The sequence below is a fragment of the Balaenoptera borealis genome, assembly GCF_965194805.1.
Source record: "Balaenoptera borealis genome assembly, chromosome: 15".
Lineage (NCBI taxonomy): Eukaryota > Metazoa > Chordata > Mammalia > Artiodactyla > Balaenopteridae > Balaenoptera > Balaenoptera borealis.
This window is the reverse complement of record NC_138871.1, coordinates 23,582,804-23,602,702: the sequence shown is the minus strand read 5'-3', so window position 1 is coordinate 23,602,702 and position 19,899 is coordinate 23,582,804. Positions and strand designations below refer to the sequence as shown.

General features: G+C 38.4%; 1 long non-coding RNA gene across 1 annotated transcript in view; it reads right to left on the bottom strand.

Annotated features, from left to right (window-relative positions):
* The window catches only part of LOC309611964, a 112,492-nt gene extending 100,086 nt beyond the window's left edge, over positions 1-12,406 (bottom strand). Inside the window, exon 1 of the long non-coding RNA XR_014234863.1 lies at positions 11,101-12,406. This is a non-coding gene — a long non-coding RNA (uncharacterized lncRNA). The remainder of the gene's footprint in view (positions 1-11,100) is intronic.
* Between the last annotated feature and the right edge of the window lie 7,493 nt (positions 12,407-19,899).

Below are 19,899 nucleotides of genomic sequence, written 5' to 3'. Positions count from 1 at the left end.
AAATATTAAGTTTTAAAATAGTATTTAATGTTCAAATACTTTTTTTTTTTTTACTTGTGGTGCAATCAAATGACATTATGGCATTTTCTTTCTGTCTGTTCATATTTAGAACTGTCGTGTACCAATTTGGGATAAATGTTTTCATACAATTCAGAATTTCACCTTTAGGTCCCATTTTTAAATTTTTTTGACTTTTGTCGGGAACATATTTGGCTTATCACATAAGTCAGAAGTGTGGGACATGAAGGCTTAGCCATATACAAAAATGTAAAAGGGAGGAGCTTCAAGATGGCGGAAGAGTAAGACGCGAAGATAACCTTCCTCCCCACAAATACATCAGAAATACATCTACAAGTGGAACAACTCTTAGAGAACACCTACTGAACGCTGGTAGAAGACCTCAGACCTCCCAAAAGGCAAGAAACTCCCCAATTACCTGGGTAGGGTAAAAGAAAAAAGGAAAAAACAGAGACAAAGAATAGGGACAGGACGTGTACCAGTGGGAGGGAGCTGTGAAGGAGGAAAGGATACCACACACTAGGAAGCCCCTTCACGGGCGGAGACTGCTTGGTTGCGAGGGGGTGTGGGGGAGGGTGGGGAAGGTGGAGCTTCAGAGCCACGGAGGAGAGCACGGCACCACGGGTGCAGAGGGCAAAGCAGAGAGATTCCTGCACAGAGGATCAGTGCCAACCAGCACTCACCAGCCCGAGAGGCTTGTCAGCTCACCCGCCTGGGCGGGTGGGAGCTGGGAGCTGAGGTTCGGGCTTCCATGGGATCCCAGGGAGAGGACTGAGGCTGGCTGCGTGAACACAGCCTGAAGGGGTTAGTGCACCACAGCTAGCCAGGAGGGAGTCCAGGAAAAAGTCTGGAGCTACTCAAGAGACAAGAGACTATTTCTTGCCTCTTTGTTTACTGGTGCGTGAGGAGAGGGGATTACGAGTGTTGCTCAAAGGAGCTCCAGAGATGGACGCCGGCCGTGGCTATCAGCGTGGACCCCAGAGACGGGCCTAGGATGCTAAGGCTGCTGCTGTAGCCACCAAGAAGCCTGTGTGCAAGCACAGGTCACTATCCACACCTCCCCTCCCCGGATCCTGTGCAACCCACCACTGCCAGGATCCCGTGACAACTTCCCTGGGAGAACACACGGCACACCTCAGGCTGGTGCAACATCACGCCGGACCTGGCCACCTCAGGCTCGCCCCACATCCGTACCCCACCCTCCCCACAGCCTGAGTGAGCCAGAGCCCCTGAATCACCTGCTCCTTTAACCCCGTCCTGTCTGAACGAAGAACAGACACCCTCAGGCAACCTACACGCAGAGGTGGGTCCAAATCCAAAGCTGAACCCCGGGAGCTGTGTGAACAAAGAAGAGAAAGGGAAATTTCTCCCAGCAGCCTCAGGAGCAGTGGATTAAATCTCCACAATCAACTTGATGTACCCTGCATCTGTGGATTACCTGAAATGACAATGAATCATCCCAAATTGAGGAGGTGGATGTTGGGAGCAACAATATGTATATATTTTTCCCTTTTTCTCTTTTTGTGAGTGTGTATGTGTATGCTTCTGTGTGTGATTTTGTCTGTATAGCTTTGCTTTTACCATTTGTTTAGATTCTGTCTGTCCAGTTTTTTTTTTTTATTACTTAAAAACATTTTTTTCTTAATAATTATTTTTTATTTTTTATTTTAATAACTTTATTTTATTTTATATTCTTCGTTCTTTTTACTTTTTTTTCCACCCTTTTATTCTGAGTCATGTGGAGGACAGTTTATTGCTGCTCCAGCTAGACATCAGGGCTGTGCCACTGAGGTGGGAGAGCCAAGTTCAGGACACTGGTCCACAAGAGACCACCCAGCTCCACGTAATATCAAATGACAAAAATCTCCCAGAGATCTCCATCTCAACGCCAACTCCCAGCTCCACTCAACGACCAGCAAGCTACAGTGCAGGACACCCTATGACAAACAACTAGCAAGACAGGAGCACAACCCCATCCATTAGCACAGAGGCTGCCTAAAATCATAATAAGGCCACAGACACCACAAAACACACCACCAGATGCAGACCTGCCCACCAGAAAGACAAGATCCAGCTTCATCCACCAGAACACAGGAACTAGTCCCCTTCACCAGGAAGCCTACACAACTCACTGAACCAACCTTAGCCACTGGGGGCAGACACCAAAAACAATGGAAACTATGAACCTGCAACCTGCGAGAAAAAGACCCCAAACACAGTAAGTTAAGCAAAATGAGAAGATAGAGAAACACACAGCAGATGAAGGAGCAAAAACCCACCAGACCTAACAAATGAAGAGGAAATAGGCAGTCTACCTGAAAAAGAATTCAGAATAATGATAAGAAAGGTGATCCAATATCTTGGAAATACAATGGAGACAAAACAAGAAATGTTTAAAAAAACCTAGAATAACTAAAGAGCAAACAAACAATGATGAACAACACAATAAATGAAATTAAAACTTCTCTACAAGGAATCAATAACTGAGAATTGATAATAACTGAGAATAACTCAGAATAACTGAGGCAGAAGAACGGATAAGTGACCTGGAAGATAAAATAGTGGAAATAACTACTGCAGAGCAGAATAAAGAAAAAAGAATGAAAAGAATTGAGGACAGTCTCAGAGACCTCTGGGACAACATTAAATGCACCAACATTCGAATTATAGGGGTCCCAGAAGAAGAAGAGGAAAAGAAAGAGACTGAGAAAATATTTGAAGAGATTATAGTTGAAAAATTCCCTAATGTGGGAAAGGAAATAGTTAATCAAGTCCAGGAAGCACAGAGAGTCCCATACAGGATAAATCCAAGGGGAAACACGCCAAGACACATATTAATCAAACTATCAAAAATTAAATACAAAGAACAAATTTTAAAAGCAGCAAGGGAAAAACAACAAGTAACACATAAGGGAATCCCCTTAAGGTTAACAGCTGATCTTTCAGCAGAAACTCTGTAAGCCAGAAGGGAGTGGCAACACATATTTAAACTGATGAAAGAGAAAAACCTACAACCAAGATTACTCTACCCAGCAAGGATCTCATCCAGATTTGACAGAGAAATTAAAAGCTTTACAGACAAGCAAAAGCTAAGAGAATTCAGCACCACCAAACCAGCTTTACAAGAAATGCTAAAGGAACTTCTCTGGGCAGGAATCACAAGAGAAGGAAAAGACCTACAATAATAAACCCAAAACAATTTAAAAAATGGGAATAGGAACATACATATCGATAATTACCTTAAATGTAAATGGATTAAATGCTCCAGCCAAAAGACATAGACTGGCTGAATGGATACAAAAACAAGACCTGTATATATGCTGTCTACAAGAGCCCCACTTCAGACCTAGGGACACATACAAATTGAAAGTGAGGGGATGGATAAAAGATATTCCATGCAAATGGAAATCAAAACGAAGCTGGAGTAGCAATTCTCATATCAGACAAAATAGAGTTTAAAATAAAGACTATTACAAGAGACAAAAAAGGACACTACATAATGATCAAGGGAGCAATCCAAGAAGAAGATATAACAATTGTAAATCTTTATGCACCCAACATAGGAGCACCTCAATACATAAGGAAAATGCTAACAGCCATAACAGGGGAAATCGCTAGTAACACAAACATAGTAGGGGACTTTAACACCCCACTTTCACCAAAGGACAGATCATCCAAAATGAAAATAAATAAGGAAACACAAGCTTTAAATGATACATTAAAAAAGATGGACTTAATTGATATTTATAGGACATTCCATCCAAAAACAACAGAATACACATTCTTCACAAGTGCTCATGGAACATTCTCCAGGATAGATCATATCTTGGGTAACAAATCAAGCCTTGGGAAATATAAGAAAATTGAAATTGTATCAAGCATCTTTTCAACAAAAGCTTTCAACAAAATTCAAAACGTATTTATGATAAAAACCTTCCAGAAAGTAGGCATAGAGGGAACTTTCCTCAACATAATAAAGGCCATATATGAAAAACCCACAGCCAACATTGTCCTCAGTGGTGAATAACTGAAACCATTTACACTAAGATTAGGAACAAGAGAAGGATGCCCACTCTCACCATTATTATTCAGCATAGTTTTGGAAGTTTTAGCTACAGCAATCAGAGAAGAAAAAGAAATAAAAGGAATCCAAATTGGAAAAGAAGAAGTAAAGCTGTCACTGTTGGCAGATGACATGATACTATACATAGAGAATCCTAAAGATGCTACCAGAAAACTACTAGAGCTAATCAATGAATTTGGTAAAGTAGCAGGATACAAAATTAATACACAGAAATCTCTAACATTTCTGTACACTAATGATGAAAACTCTGAAAGAGAAATTAAGAAAACACTCCCATTTACCACTGCAACAAAAATAATAAAATATCTAGGAATAAACCTACCTAAGGAGACAAAAGACCTGTATGCAGAAAATTATAAGACACTGATGAAAGAAATTAAAGATGATACATATAGATGGAGAGATACACCATGTTCTTGGATTGGAAGAATCAATATTGTGAAAATGACTATACTACCCAAAGAAATCTACAGATTCAATGCAATCCCTATCAAACTACCACTGGCATTTTTCAGAGAACTAGAACAAAAAATTTCACAATTTGTATGGAAACACAAAAGACCCCGAATTGCCAAAGCAATCTTGAGAAAGAAAAACGGAGCTAAAGGAATCAGACTCCCTGACTTCGGACTATAATACAAAGCTACAGTAATCAAGACAGTATGGTAGTGGCACAAAAACAGAAATATAGATCAATGGAACAGGATAGAAAGCCCAGAGATAAACCCATGCACATATGGTCACCTTAACTTTGATAAAGGAGGCAAGAATATACAGTGGAGAAAAGACAGCTTCTTCAATAAATTTTGCTGGGAAAACTGGACAGCTACATGTAAAAGAATAAAATTAGAACACTCCCTGACACCATACACAAAAATACACTCAAAATGGATTAAATACCTAAATATAAGGCCAGACACCATCAAACTCTTAGAGGAAAACATAGGCAAAACACTCTATGACACACAGCAAGATCCTTTTCGACCCACCTCCTAGAGAAAGGGGAATAAAAACAAAAATAAACAAATGGGACCTAATGAAACTTAAAAGCTTTTGCACAGCAAAGGAACCCATAAAAAAGACCAAAAGACAACCCTTAGAATGGGAGAAAATATTTTCAAATGAAGCAACTGACAAAGGATTAATCTCCAAAACATACAAGCAACTCATGCAGCTCAATATCAAAAAAAAATCAACCCAATACAAAAATGGGCAGAAGACCTAAATAGACATTTCTCCAAAGAAGATGTACAGATTGCCAACAAACACATGAAAGAATGCTCAACATCATTAATCATTAGAGAAATGCAAATCAAAACTACAATGAAATATTATCTCACACCGGTCAGAATGGCCATCATCAAAAAATCTATAAACAACAAATGCTGGAGAGGGTGTGGAGAAAAGGGAACCCTCTTGCACTGTTGGTGGGAATGTAAATTGATACAGCCACTATGGAGAACAGTATGGAAGTTCCTTAAAAAATTAAAATTAGAACTACCATACAGCCCAGCAATCCCACTACTGGGCATTTACCCTGAGAAAACCATAATTCAAAAAGAGTCATGTACCAAAATGTTCATTTCAGTTCTATTTACAATAGCCAGGACATGGAAGCAACCTAAGTGCCCATCAACAGATGAATGGATAAGAAGATGTGGCATATATATACAATGGAATATTACTCAGCCATAAAAAGGAACGAAACTGAGTTATTTGTAGTGAGGTGGATGGACCTAGAGACTGTCATACAGAGTGAAGTAGGTCAGAGAGAGAAAAACAAATACCACATGTTAACACATATATATGGAATCTAACAACAACAACAACAAAAAAAAACAGGAAAAAAAAAAAGAAAATGGTCAGAAGAACCTAGGGGCAAGACGGGAATAAAGATGCAGACCTACTGGAGAATGGACTTGAGGATACGGGAAGGGGTAGGGTAAGCTGGGACAAAGTGAGAGAGTGGCATAGACATATATACACTACCAAACGTAAAATAGATAGCTAGTGGGAAACGACCACATAGCACAGGGAGATCAGCTCAGTGCTTTGTGACCACCTAGAGGGGCGGGATAGGGAGGGTAGGAGGGAGGGAGATGCAAAAGGGAAGAGATATAGGGATATATGTATATGTATAACTGATTAACTTTGTTATAAAGCAGAAACTGACACACCATTGTAAAGCAATTATACTCTAATTAAGATGTTAAAAAACAAACAAACAAAAAGATTCAAAAAAAAAAAATGTAAAAGGAATAAATGAGACTGACCAAAAAATGGGGAAGGAGGGTAATGTAAAGATATAGAGGAACCAGAAATCATCTGCATCATTACTCTTGGTGGCCTAATTAACAGCTATTTCCTTGCCTTATTTTCCTTCATAACAACTTACCTCACATGATAGAGGCTAAAACTGCATCATTCTCATTTTAGCCTCAGTTAAGCTAGGAGTGGCCCTGTGACCTGCTTCTGACTAGTACAAATTAATTCTGGGAAAGATACCCCTCTGTGATGAGAAGAGACATAAATGAGAATATTGTCCTCATTGCTTCCCACTTCTGACACCAACTTTTCTGGGGTTCCCCAAGACCACACTCAGGATCAATCATTAGCTAGAAAGACTCACAGGACTCAGAAAAGATGTTATACTCAAGGCTATGGTTTATTATAACAAAGTGAAAAGATGCAAAGAGTGGAATTCAGGAGAAACCATGTACAAGCTTCTAGGTGTCCTTTCTCAGTGGAAGCACAGTAACATGCTCAATTCTCCCAACAATGTGTGAAACACATGGAAAATGTTGCCACCCAGGGAAGCTCACCCAAGCCTTAATGTCCAGGGTTTTTATTCTTTTTGGTGGTGGGGTGTTCAGTCACATAGGCATGCAGCACCTCTATGACTGACCTTAGCTATTCAGACTCCAAAACCCCAGAGCAAAAACAGGCATTCACCATAAACCATATTGTTAGCATAAACTGTCTAATCAAACTGGCACTTCATGGCACAAGGCCTCGGGCATACTAAACAGAACACAAAATATTTTTAAAACGCAGCTGGAATATTCCAAGAGCTCGAAATTTATCTCCCAGGAACTAGTCAAGGGCCAGTTCTGAAGGCAAAACTTTCTTGGGAATGTGCAGGATTTGAGCCTTTTTTGATATGATTTACCACCTCCAAACCACCCTTCTGTGAATACCTTGAATGTGAAATATACTATTAGGCTCTATCTTATTTGGCTATTCTCTTTGGTTCAGCTAAATGGATCTTAACTGATTCAGTATCTAATGTATACCATGACATACACGTATATGTTTTTAAAACATATATATTCTGATACAATTGGCTCTTAGATTGAATATCAATATGGCGGAAAGTCTGTCTTCTTGTCCTGTCTTCTTCTGGTCCTCTGTCTAGTGCTAAATATATTCAATAACTGCAATATCTCTATTGCTATAATTCTGAGAAACTCACATTCTCTTTTACTCCTTTATATTTCCTTGAAATGTTATTTCCAATAACCTAGCCCAGTGTTTTTTATAATGAACTCTCAATAAATACATTGAATGTTGAATTTCAATTCCGATTCTATGTTCTTCCAATGAGATTTTGCCACTTATCTCTCTCAAAAGAACAATTCAAAATCCTTTTCTGCCATCTACAGATAATAAAAATTAATTTGCAACAGATACTTAGGACGTAGTTTTGATAGAAATGGTCAATTTGTAGCCATTCCACATTTTTCTATTTTCTCTTCATTTTCAATAGAAATAAAAATATTTTTCCTCAAAAGAATAAACTTTGATGTAATTCTCTGTTAGTTTCAGATTAGCTGCATTAAATCCTAGCTAACCTGAAGTTTCTTTCACAATACTTTTAATCCTTCAGCACAGTTTTAGACTATAAACACTCCTTTAAAATCAGGATTGAATGCCTGGTTTTGAAATAAATGTTTAGTTTCCCATAAAATTCTGAAGGCTTTGCACTTGTGCAAAAGAAGGACAATGAGGTTTTAGCAATTGATTTCAGAACCTGGAGAAGACTTCATTTTCATACCTGTCACACTTGGTGTTATGTAGGCCCTAATAACATTCAAAAGTTGTCAATTTGATATATTTTTAATTTGGGAGACTCAGCTGTTACTTATTTAGAGCTGGTTTGTTGGTTTAGAGGTGTTTTCTTTTTTGTCTAAATATAGAATGATGGAAAAGCAAAAAATAAAATATATGTAAAATGAAGCACCTAGCTCAGCCCATGGTAGATTCTCAACAAATGGTCTTTGCTTTTCATTTCATTTGCCGAAACACCATTATTCTAGGCCATATCTCTACCACATTTAAATTAATTCATATATTTGAAACATTTTTTTCCTAGTATCTTTCTTTGATTGTTTTCAATTTAAGTAAATTTTTTACTTTAAAAAACTTTAAATATGGAAAAGTTATATAGAGATAAGTATAGAGTTCCCATATACCACTCACCCTATTTCCCCCATTTTTACCATCTTACATTAGTATGGTGGATTTGTCAAAATTAAGCCAGCCTCAGTATAATATTATTAACTGAACTCTATACTTTATTCAGATTTCACTAACTTTCACCTACTGCCCTATTTTTTATGACAGCCTCCCACCCAGGATATCACATTAAATTTCGTCATCATATCTCTTTAGCTTTTTCTTGGCTAAGACAGTTTCTCAGACTTGGTTTATTTTCTGTGACAACCTTTTTGAGGAGACTTGGTCAGGTATTTGGTAGAATGTTGCTCAAATTGAATTCCTCTGATGTTTTTCCTTATGGTTAGGCTGGTGTCATGGGTTTCTGGTAGGAAGACCACAGAGGTGAAGTGCTTTCTCATTATTTCATATTAAGTGTACACTCTATTAAGATGACTTATCACTGATGATGTCACTTGTGGTCACCTGGCAGAGGTAATGTTTGCCATATTTCTCCACTGTAGTTACTCCTCTAACCCCTGCTTTTTTCATGTCCTGTCCTTTGAGAGTAAGTCATTAAGCACAGCCCACATTCAAGTGAAACTCCATCTCCTGGAGCAGGTAATATCTATATAAATGAATTGGAATTCTTCTGTTTGGGAGATTTGTCTCTTTCTCCCATTTGTTTATCTATCTAACCTTTTATTTATGTCAGTATAGATTCATGGACATTTATTTTATACTATAGGTCATATTATTTGTTGGTTGCTCAAATTTTTCCAGGTTTGGCAATGGGGTTTCTTTCATGTTTCTGGGTCCCTTTGACATATCCCAATTTTTTTTTTATTTTTGAGCACTTCCTTACTTTCTGGCATTACAAGATGATTCACGCTCCTCTTGTATATTCCTGCTCCAGCCTTAGAATCAGCCACTTCCAAAAGGAGACCTGGGTCTTTTTATTGAAAAGAACATTGGAAGCTAAGATCTGGGTGCTGGATGTGCTCATTGATACCAGGCTCATTTTTATTTTTGTCACAGAAAATTTCAAGCATATACAAAAGTAGAAAAATTATTGAATCCCTCAGTCTTTCACTCACTCAATAATCAATACAGGCAGGAGGAGCTTCAAGATGGTGGAAGAGTAAGACACGGAGATCACCTTCCTCCCCACAAATAGATCAGAAATACATCTACATGTGGAACAACTCCTACAGAACACCTACTGAACACTGGCAGAAGACCTCAGACTTCCCAAAAGGCAAGAAACTCCCCACGTACCTGGGTAGGGCAAAAGAAAAAAAGAAAAAACAGAGACAAAAGAATAGAGATGGGACCTGCACCAGTGGGAGGGAGCTATGAAGGAGGAAAGGTTTCCACACACTAGGACGCTCCTTCGCGGGCGGAGACTGCAGGTGGCGGAGGGGGGAAGCTTCGGAGCCATGGAGGAGGGTGCAGCAACACGGGTGTGGAGGACAAAGCGGAGAGATTCCTTCACAGAGGATCAGTGCCGACCAACACTCACCAGCCCGAGAGGCTTGTCTGCTCACTCGACGGGGCGGGCGAGGGCTGGGAGCTGAAGCTCAGGCTTCGGTGGGATCCCAGGGAGAGGACTGGGGCTGGCTGTATGAACACAGCCTGAAGGAGGCTAGTGTGCCACAGCTAGCAGGGAGGGAGTCCAGGAAAAAGACTGGAGCAGCCCAAGAGACAAGAGACTTTTTCTTGCCTCTTTGTTTACTGGTGCGCGAGGAGAGGGGATTAAGAGCACCACTTAAAAGAGCTCCAGATACGGGCATGAGGCGCGGCTCTCAGCACAGACCCCAGAGACGGGCCTGGGATCCTAAGGCTGCTGCTGCTGCCACCAAGAAGCCTGTGTGTGAGCACAGGTCATTCTCCACACCTCCCCTCCTGGGAGCCTGTGCAGCCCGCCACTGCCAGGGTCCCGGGATCCAGGGACAACTTCCCCAGGAGAACACACGGTGCACCTCAGGCTGGTGCAACGTCATGCCGGCCTCTGCTGCCTCAGGCTCGCCCCGCATCCGTACCCCTCCTTCCCCCTGGCCTGAGTGAGCCAGAGCCCCTGAAGCAGCTGCTCCTTTAACCCCATCTTGTCAGAGTGAAGAGCAGACGCCCTCAGGTGACCTACACGCAGAGGCGGGTCCAAATCCAAAGCTGAACCCCGGGGGCTGTGCAAAAAAAGAAGAGAAAGGGAAATTTCTACTTCAGCTTCAGGAGCAGCAGATTAAATCTCCACAATCAACTTGATGTACCCTGCAACTGTGGATTACCTGAAAAGACAACGAATCATCCCAAATTGAGGAGGTGGACTTTGGCAGCAACGGTATGTATATATTTTTCCCTTTTGCTCTTTTTGTGAGTGTGTATGTGTATGCTTCTGTGTGTGATTTTGTCTGTATAGCTTTGCTTTTACTATTTGTCCTAGGATTCTGTCTGTCCATTTTTGTTTTTGTGTTTTTAATACTTCAAAAAAATTTTTTTCTTAATACTTATTTTTTATTTTAATAACTATTTTATTTTACTTTATTTTATTTTATTTTAACTTCTACGTTCTTTCTTTCATTTTTTTCTCCCTTTTATTCTGAGGCATGTGGAGCACAGGCTCTTGCTGCTCCAGCCAGGCGTCAGGGCTGTGCCACTGAGACGGGACAGCCAAGTTCAGGACACTGGTCCACAAGAGACCTCCCAGCTCCACGTAATATCAAATGGCAAAAATCTCCCAGAGATCTCCATCTCAAGGCCAAGTCCCAGCTCCACTCAATGACCAGAAAGCTACAGTGCAGGACACCCTATGACAAACAACTAGCAAGACAGGAACACAACCCCATCCATTAGCACAGAGGCTGCCTAAAATCATAACAAGGCCACAGACACCAAAAAACACACCACCAGACGTGGACCTGCCCACCAGAAAGACAAGATCCAGCCTCATCCACCAGAACACAGGAACTAGTCCCCTTCACCAAGAAGCCTACACAAGTCACTGAACGAACCTTAGCCACTGGGAACAGACACCAAAAACAATGGAAACTATGAACCTGCAGCCTGCGAAAAAGTGACCCCAAACACAGTAAGTTAAGCAAAATGAGAAGACAGGGAAACACACAGCAGATGAAAGAGCAAGGCAAAAACCCACCAGACCTAACAAATGAAGAGGAAATAGGCAATCTACCTGGAAAAGAATTCAGAATAATGATAGTAAAGATGATACACAATCTTGTAAATAGAATGGAGAAAATAAAAGAAACGTTTAACAAGGACCTAGAAGAACTAAAGAGCAAACAAACAGTGATGAATACACAATAAATGAAATTAAAAATTCTCTAGAAAGGTTCAATAGCAGAAAACCTGAGGCAGAAGAATGGATAAGCAGCCTGGAAGATAAAATATTGGAAATAACTACTGCAGAGCAGAATAAAGAAAAAAGAAAGAAAAGAATTGAGGACAGTCTCAGAGACCTCTGAGACAACATTAAATGCACCAACATTCGAATAATAGGGGTCCCAGAAGAAGAAGGGGAAAAGAAAGGGACTGAGAAAATATTTGAAGAGATTATAGTTGAAAACTTCCCTCATATTGGAAAGGAAATAGTTAATCAAGTCCAGGAAGCACAGAAAGTCCCATACAGGATAAATCCAAGGGGAAACATGCCAAGACACATATTAATCAAACTATCAAAAATTAAATACAAAGAACAAATAATAAAAGCAGCAAGGGAAAAACAACAAATAACACATAAGGGAATCCCCATAAGGTTAACAGCTGATCTTTCCGCAGAAACTCTGCAAGCCAGAAGGGAGTGACAGGACATATTCAAAGTGATGAAGGAGAAAAACCTACAACCAAGATAACGCTACCCAGCAAGGATCTCATTCAGATTTGACAGAGAAATTAAAAGCTTTACAGAGAAGCAAAAGCTAAGAGAATTCAGTACCACCAAACCAGCTTTACAACAAATGCTAAAGGAACGTTTCTAGACAGGAAAAGCAAGAGAAGGAAAAGACCTACAATAATAAACCCACAACAATTAAGAAAATGGGAATAGGAATATAAATATCGATAATTACCTTAAATGTAAATGGATTAAATGCTCCAACCAGAAGACATAGACTGGCTGAATGGATACAAAAACAAGACCCGTATATATGCTGTCTACAAGAGCCCCACTTCAGACTTAGGGACACATACAGACTGAAAGTGAGGGGATGGAAAAAGATATCCCATGCAAATGAAAATCAAAAGAAAACTGGAGTAGTAATTCTCATATCAGACAAAATAGACTTTAAAGCAAAGACTATTACAAGAGACAAAGAAGGACACTACATAATGATCAAGGGATCAATCCAAGAAGAAGATATAACAATTGTAAATCTTTATGCACCCAACATAGGAGCACCTCAATACATAAGGAAAATACTAACAGCCATAAAAGGGGAGATCGATAGTAACACAATCATAGTAGGGGATTTTAACACCCCATTTTCACCAATGGACATATCATCCAAAATGAAAATAAATAAGGAAACAAGCTTTAAATGATACATTAAACAAGATGGACTTAATTGATATTTACAGGACATTCCATCCAAAAAAACCAGAATACACATTCTTCTCAAGTGCTCATGGAACATTCTCTATGAGATCTCCCAAGATCATATCTTGGGTCACAAATCAAGCCTTGGTAAATTTAAAAAAATTGAAATCATATCAAGTATCTTTTCTGACCACAACACTATGAGTCTAGATATCAATTAGAGGAAAAAATCTGTAAGAAATACAAACACATGGAGGGTAAACAACACACTGCTTAATAAACAGGATGTCAGTGAAGAAATCAACGAGGAAATCAAAAAATAGCTAGAAACAAATGACAAAGAAAAAACAATGACTTAAAACCTATGGGATGCAGCAAAAACAGTCCTAAGAGGGAAGTTTATAGCAATACAATTCTACCTTAAGAAACAAGAGACACCTGAAATAAACAACTTAACCTTACACCTAAAGCAATTAGATAAAGAAGAACCAAAAAACCCCAAAGTTAGCAGAAGGAAAGAAATCATAAAGATCAGATCAGAAATAAATGAAAAAGAAATGAAGGGAATGATAGCAAAGATCAACAAAACTAAAAGCTGGTTCTTTTAGAAGATAAACAAAATTGATAAACCATTAGGCAGACTCATCAAGAAAACAAGGGAGAAGACTCAAATCAATAGAATTAGAAATGAAAAAGGAGAAGTAACAACTGACACTGCAGAAATACAAAGGATCATGAGAGATTACTACAAGCAACGCTATGCCAATAAAATGGACAACTTGGAGGAAATCGACAAATTCTCAGAAATGCACAACCTTCCGAGACTGAACCAGGAAGGAATAGAAAATATGAACAGACCCATCACAAGCACTGAAATGGAAACTGTGATTAAAAATCTTCCAACAAACAAAAGGCCAGGACCAGATGGCTTCACAGGCGAATTCTATCAAACATTTAGAGAAGAGCTAACACCTATCCTTCTCAAACTCATACAAAATATAGCAGAGGGAGGAACACACCCAAACTCACTCTATGAGGCCACCATTATTCTGATACCAAAACCAGTCAATGATGTCACAAAGAAAGAAAACTACAGGCCAATATCACTGATGAACATAGATGCAAAAATCCTCAACAAAATACTAGCAAACAGAATCAAACAGCACATTAAAAGGGTCTTACATTATGATCAAGTGGGGTTTATTCCAGGAATCCAAGGTTTCTTCAATATACACAAATCAATCAATGTGATACACCATATTAACAAATTGAAGGAGAAAAACCATATGATCATCTCAATAGATGCAGAAAAAGCTTTCAACAAAATTCAAAACTCATTTATGATAAAAAAAACCTCCAGAAAGTAGGCATAGAGGGAACTTTCCTCAATATAATAAAGGCCATATATGACAAACCCACAGCCAACATCATCTTCAATGGTGAAAAACTGAAACCATTTCCACTAAGATCAGGACCAAGACAAGGTTGCCCACTCTCACCACTATTCAACATAGTTTTGGAACTTTTAGCCCCAGCAATTAGAGAAGAAAAAGAAATAAAAGGAATCCACATTGGAAAAGAAGAAGTAAAGCTGTCACTGTTTGCAGATGACATAATACTATACATAGAGAATCCTAAAGATGCTACCAGAAGACTACTATAGCTAATCAATGAATTTGGTAAAGTGGCAGGATACAAAATTAATGCACAGAAATCTCTCACATTCCTATACACTAATGATGAATAATCTGAAAGTTAAATTAAGAAAATTCTCCCATTTACCATTGCAACAAAAGGAATAAATATCTAGGAATAAACCTACCTAAGGAGACATAAGACCTGTATGCAGAAAATTATAAGACACCTATGAAAGAAATTAAAGAGGATACAAATAGATAGAGAGATATACCATGTTCTTGGATTGGAAAAATCAGCATTGTGAAAATGACTCTACTACCGAAAGCAATCTACAGATTCAATGCAATCCCTATCAAACTACCAGTGGCGTTTTTCACAGAACTAGAACAAAAAATTTCACAATTTGTATGGAAACACAAAAGACCCCGAATAGCCAAAGCAATCTTGAGAAAGAAAAACGGACCTGGAAGAATCAGGCTTCCTGACTTCAGACTATACTACAAAGCTACAGTAATCAAGACAGTATGGTAGTGGCACAAAAACAGAAATATAGATCAATGGAACAGGATAGAAAGCCCAGAGATAAACCCACGCACATATGGTCACCTTATATTTGATAAAGGAGGCAAGAATATACAGTGGAGAAAAGACAGCCTCTTCAATAAGTGGTGCTGGGAAAACTGGACAGCTACATGTAAAAGAATGAAATTTGAACACTTCCTAACACCATACCCAAAAATAAACTCAAAATGGATTAAAGACCTAAATGTAAGGCCAGACACCATCAAACTCTTAGAGGAAAACATAGGCAGAACACTCTATGACATAAATCACAGCAAGATCCTTTTTGACCCACCTCCTAGAGAAAGGGGAATAAAAACACAAATAAACAAATGGGACCTAATGAAACTTAAAAGCTTTTGCACAGCAAAGGAACCCATAAACAAGACCAAAAGACAACCCTCAGAATGTGAGAAAATATTTGCAAATGAAGCAACTGAGAAATGATTAATCTCTAAAACATACAAGCAACACATGCAGCTCAATATCAAAAAAACAAACAATCCAATCCAAAATGGGCAGAAGACCTAAATAGACATTTCTCCAAAGAAGATATACAGATTGCCAACAAACACGTGAAAGAATGCTCAACATCATTAATCATTAGAGAAATGCAAATCAAAACTACAATGAGATATCATCTCACACTGGTCAGAATGGCCGTCATCAAAAAATCTACAAACAATAAATGCTGGAGAGGGTGTGGAGAAAAGGGAACGCTCTTGCACTGTTGGTGGGAATGTAAATTGATACAGCCACTATGGAGAATAGTAAGGAAGTTCCTTAAAAAACTATAAATAGAACTACCATACGACCCCGCAATGCCACTACTGGGCATATACCCTGAGAAAACCATAATTGACAAAGAGTCATAAACCAAAATGTTCGTTGCAGCTCTATTTACAATAGACAGGACATGGAAGCCACCTAAGTGCCCATCAACAGATGAATGGATAAAGAAGATGTGGCACATATATACAATGGAATATTACTCAGCCATAAAAGGGAACGAAACTGAGTTATTTGTAGTGAGGTGGATGGACCTAGAGACTGTCATACAGAGTGAAGTAAGTCAGAAAGAGAAAAACAAATACCACATGCTAACACATATATATGGAATCTAAAAAAAAATAAAAAAGAAAGAAAAAAAATGGTCAGAAGAACCTAGGGGCAAGACAGGAATTAAGATGCAGACCTACTGGAGAATGAACTTGAGGATAAGGGGAGGGGGAAGCATAAGCTGGGACAAAGTGAGAGAGTGGCATGGAAATATATACACTACCAAACGTAAAATAGATAGCTAGTGGGAAGCAGCCTCATAGCCCAGGGAGACCAGCTCGATGCTTTGTGACCACCTAGAGGGGCGGGATAGGGAGGGTGGGAGGGAGGGAGATGCAAGAGGGAAGAGCTATCTGGACATATGTATATGTATAACTGATTCATTTCATTATAAAGCAAAAACTAACACACCATTGTAAAGCAATTATACTCTAATAAAGATGTTAAAAAAAATAATCAATACAGCCAAATCTTGTTTCATCTACTCTTTTACTAGCTTCTCTCACATACTCCTGATGTTCTACTGTCCTTGCTTCTACAGAGTGTCTAAAAGATAAATACAGGTTTTAATGTAGCCACAATGCTATTATTAAACTTAAAAAAAATCATTCTGTAATATTATCCAAACTCCAATTAGCATTCAAGTTTAATTGATTGCCTCATATTTTTAAAGTTTATTGTTTTCTTCCTAAGCTTATATAAAATGTTTAGAAATCCAGGAATTTTATAATAGCTTTATTCGTAAATGGGTGGAAGATTATATTGCTAAACAGTTGCTTAGGCTATACAACCAGGAGTTAACTTTTTCAGTGACTGTCAAACAATACTTGTAATTTCTAGAACAACACATTTGCAGAGATTATGTGTATTCCTGATTATAGCTGCTTCTTGTGGATGCTTATGGTGTAGCTCCATGACCACTATGACAGAAATGTTGGATGCCTACGATTATTTAGGAAAGGACAGAGGTGATAAAGCCTGGTCACCAGATTGCTAGATAAGAGATGGCTGAAGGTAAGGTAAGACCACAGAGTGTTTTGTCTGGACCCAATAGGTTAGATGTTCAGCTCCTCTCTACTACTGGCTATAGTAGGCACTATGTAACTATTTGTTGAAGGAAATATAAATGCTTTTTACCAGAATTATGCTTTGTCTAACATTACTAGTATTTGTCACTGGCATTATTTTTTTCTGTTTGTATTACCTATATGGGCAGTTATTCATCCCTCTATTATTATTTTTAAATGACATTTTCTTTTAGATGCAAACAGCATTTAGTTGTTATTTGTTTTTGAACTTTTTTGGGAGTCACTGACTCTCATTAAAAATTTTACAAAATTAACCTTTTTTTCAATAATTTACAAACATATTCTTATTTTCATGTTTATTCTTACATTTCTTAGCCACTACATATTTTTCCTTATACTTTTTTCTATTGAGCAGTTTTTATTCTCAACCCCACACGTACCCCATATATTCTAGGAAAGCTTTTTCTTTGTTTATTAAATTATAGTTTGGCACTTAGTTTAGCCAAATCCCACCACACTAGTATAATGCACAAAATTCTCAAATGTGTGTTGTTTTGATGCTATTTCCTTACCGTATTTCACGAAGGCTAATTGAAATAATCTTATTTTAGTTATGTCAGTGGTAATTTGGTGCTAATTTGGATTAAATATATGGTCACTAGTCATCTTCAAAGAGGAATGTCTTCTTATTCTTTTTCACATTCCTGAAATAGTCACGTAGGATGATCCACACATGAGGCATTTTTAATATTGTTTCAGAGATGTAAAATATTCTTGACTTAGCTTGTTTTGACACTTAACCTGTTTTTGCTTATGTTCCTGATTGTCTTTCTGCAGAGGAAGTGCTATTGGGAGAATACACTGAAATTTCTTAACTAGAGTGGAGCCTTGATAGCTGGGCAGCATTTTATAAAAGATCAAGTGAGAAATAGAGACAAAACTATTTATGTGTTTCTGAAATTTTCTGTTACAGAAACTCATTTACTTTCAGAAACTCTCTTGTACCAAACACATTTTAAAACGAAAGCAAAATACACATAATAAATATCATAGTGGTTAGCTTTAAATTAGAACTCAGGTATCCAAACTGCACCACAGTGCCTTTACAATATATTTTCCTGAACTCTTCTCATTCGTTCTCTATGAGCTCTACATCATTATGTAGATAAACCACATATCCATCCCATTTCTCTTCTTCTTTGGCTCATTGGAGCCATGACCACAATTCAGCAAGGACTTGATGGATTGAAATAAAGCCCATTTGTGTATCTATTCCAAATCCAAAGACTATTCCAATTCTATTCAATTTAAAAGGTACTACAAAATTTCCATTCTACGCCAACGTTCTTTTAGGTATTGAAGGCAATAGATAAATATGTATAGTTCATTCTGCTATAATCTTTGTTTTAAAAATTCACATTAGTCCCAACACGACTGATATATTAAGGAACAACCTGAGCATAATACGAATTTTGCATTTGCTTATGCATGATTTAATCTGTGAGAAACAATAGCTGAATGCAGAAAACTGCACAAAGCTGAACTGAGCTACTGGGTAGGAATTCACAAAACACACACACGCACCTCAAACATCTACCAGCTACCTCCATTCACTACATGTGTTATAATCCCCATTGATCCACATCTTGTGTTAAAACTTTTCATCCAATTTCATGTAGCTCTCCTATCACCACTTCACAATAACTCACAAGCTGCAACTGTTCTGTTTTAATAGAATTCAAAGATGGCCTCCAGTGACTCATGTCTTTGTATTAATCCCTTCTCTTGAGTGGGAGGGACTTGTAACTTGCTTCTAATCAATAAAACATGTAAGAGGTGATGGGTTATCTCTCCCATGATCAGGATACATCATATGGTAATGGTGAAGGAAATTTTCCAATATAATTAAATTTGTTAATCAGTTAACTTGAACTGATTTAAAGTAGATTATTCTGGGTGAGCCTTACCTAATCATGTGAGGCTTTAAAAAGAGGGTCTCAAGGTCAGGGATGAAGGAAGTTAGAGCTCCTCCTCTCCTGCTGCGTTGTGAGCTGCCTGTGGGGAAGGGTGGCCTCCAGAAGCTGAGACTTCAATCCTGCAACCCCAAAATCTGGCCTGCTTACGTACTGAGTGGAAGAGGATCAGAGCTTTAGTAGATATCACTACCTCAGCTGACACCTTGATTTCAGCCTGTGAGACTATGGGCAGAAAATTCAGCTAAGCCGTGCCTGGACCTCTGGTCTATAGAACTGCAAGATTAATAAACAGGTGCTGTTTCAAGCCATGAAGTTTGTTGTGATTACCATGCACGCAATAGAAAACAAATGTTGTTTCTGATGCCCACATCCACAAACAAACTTCAGGCCATTTACAATGTAAAGTACCATTTTGGGAGCAATATTCATGTATTTCTTAATCATTTACCATGTGTGAAAGTATGCTACTGTTTTTATTAGGTTCCTATCTTTTCTTAAATGTGTCGTTAATGAAGTTCTTAAGTGTTGTGACCCAACCCCATTTTTCCAATA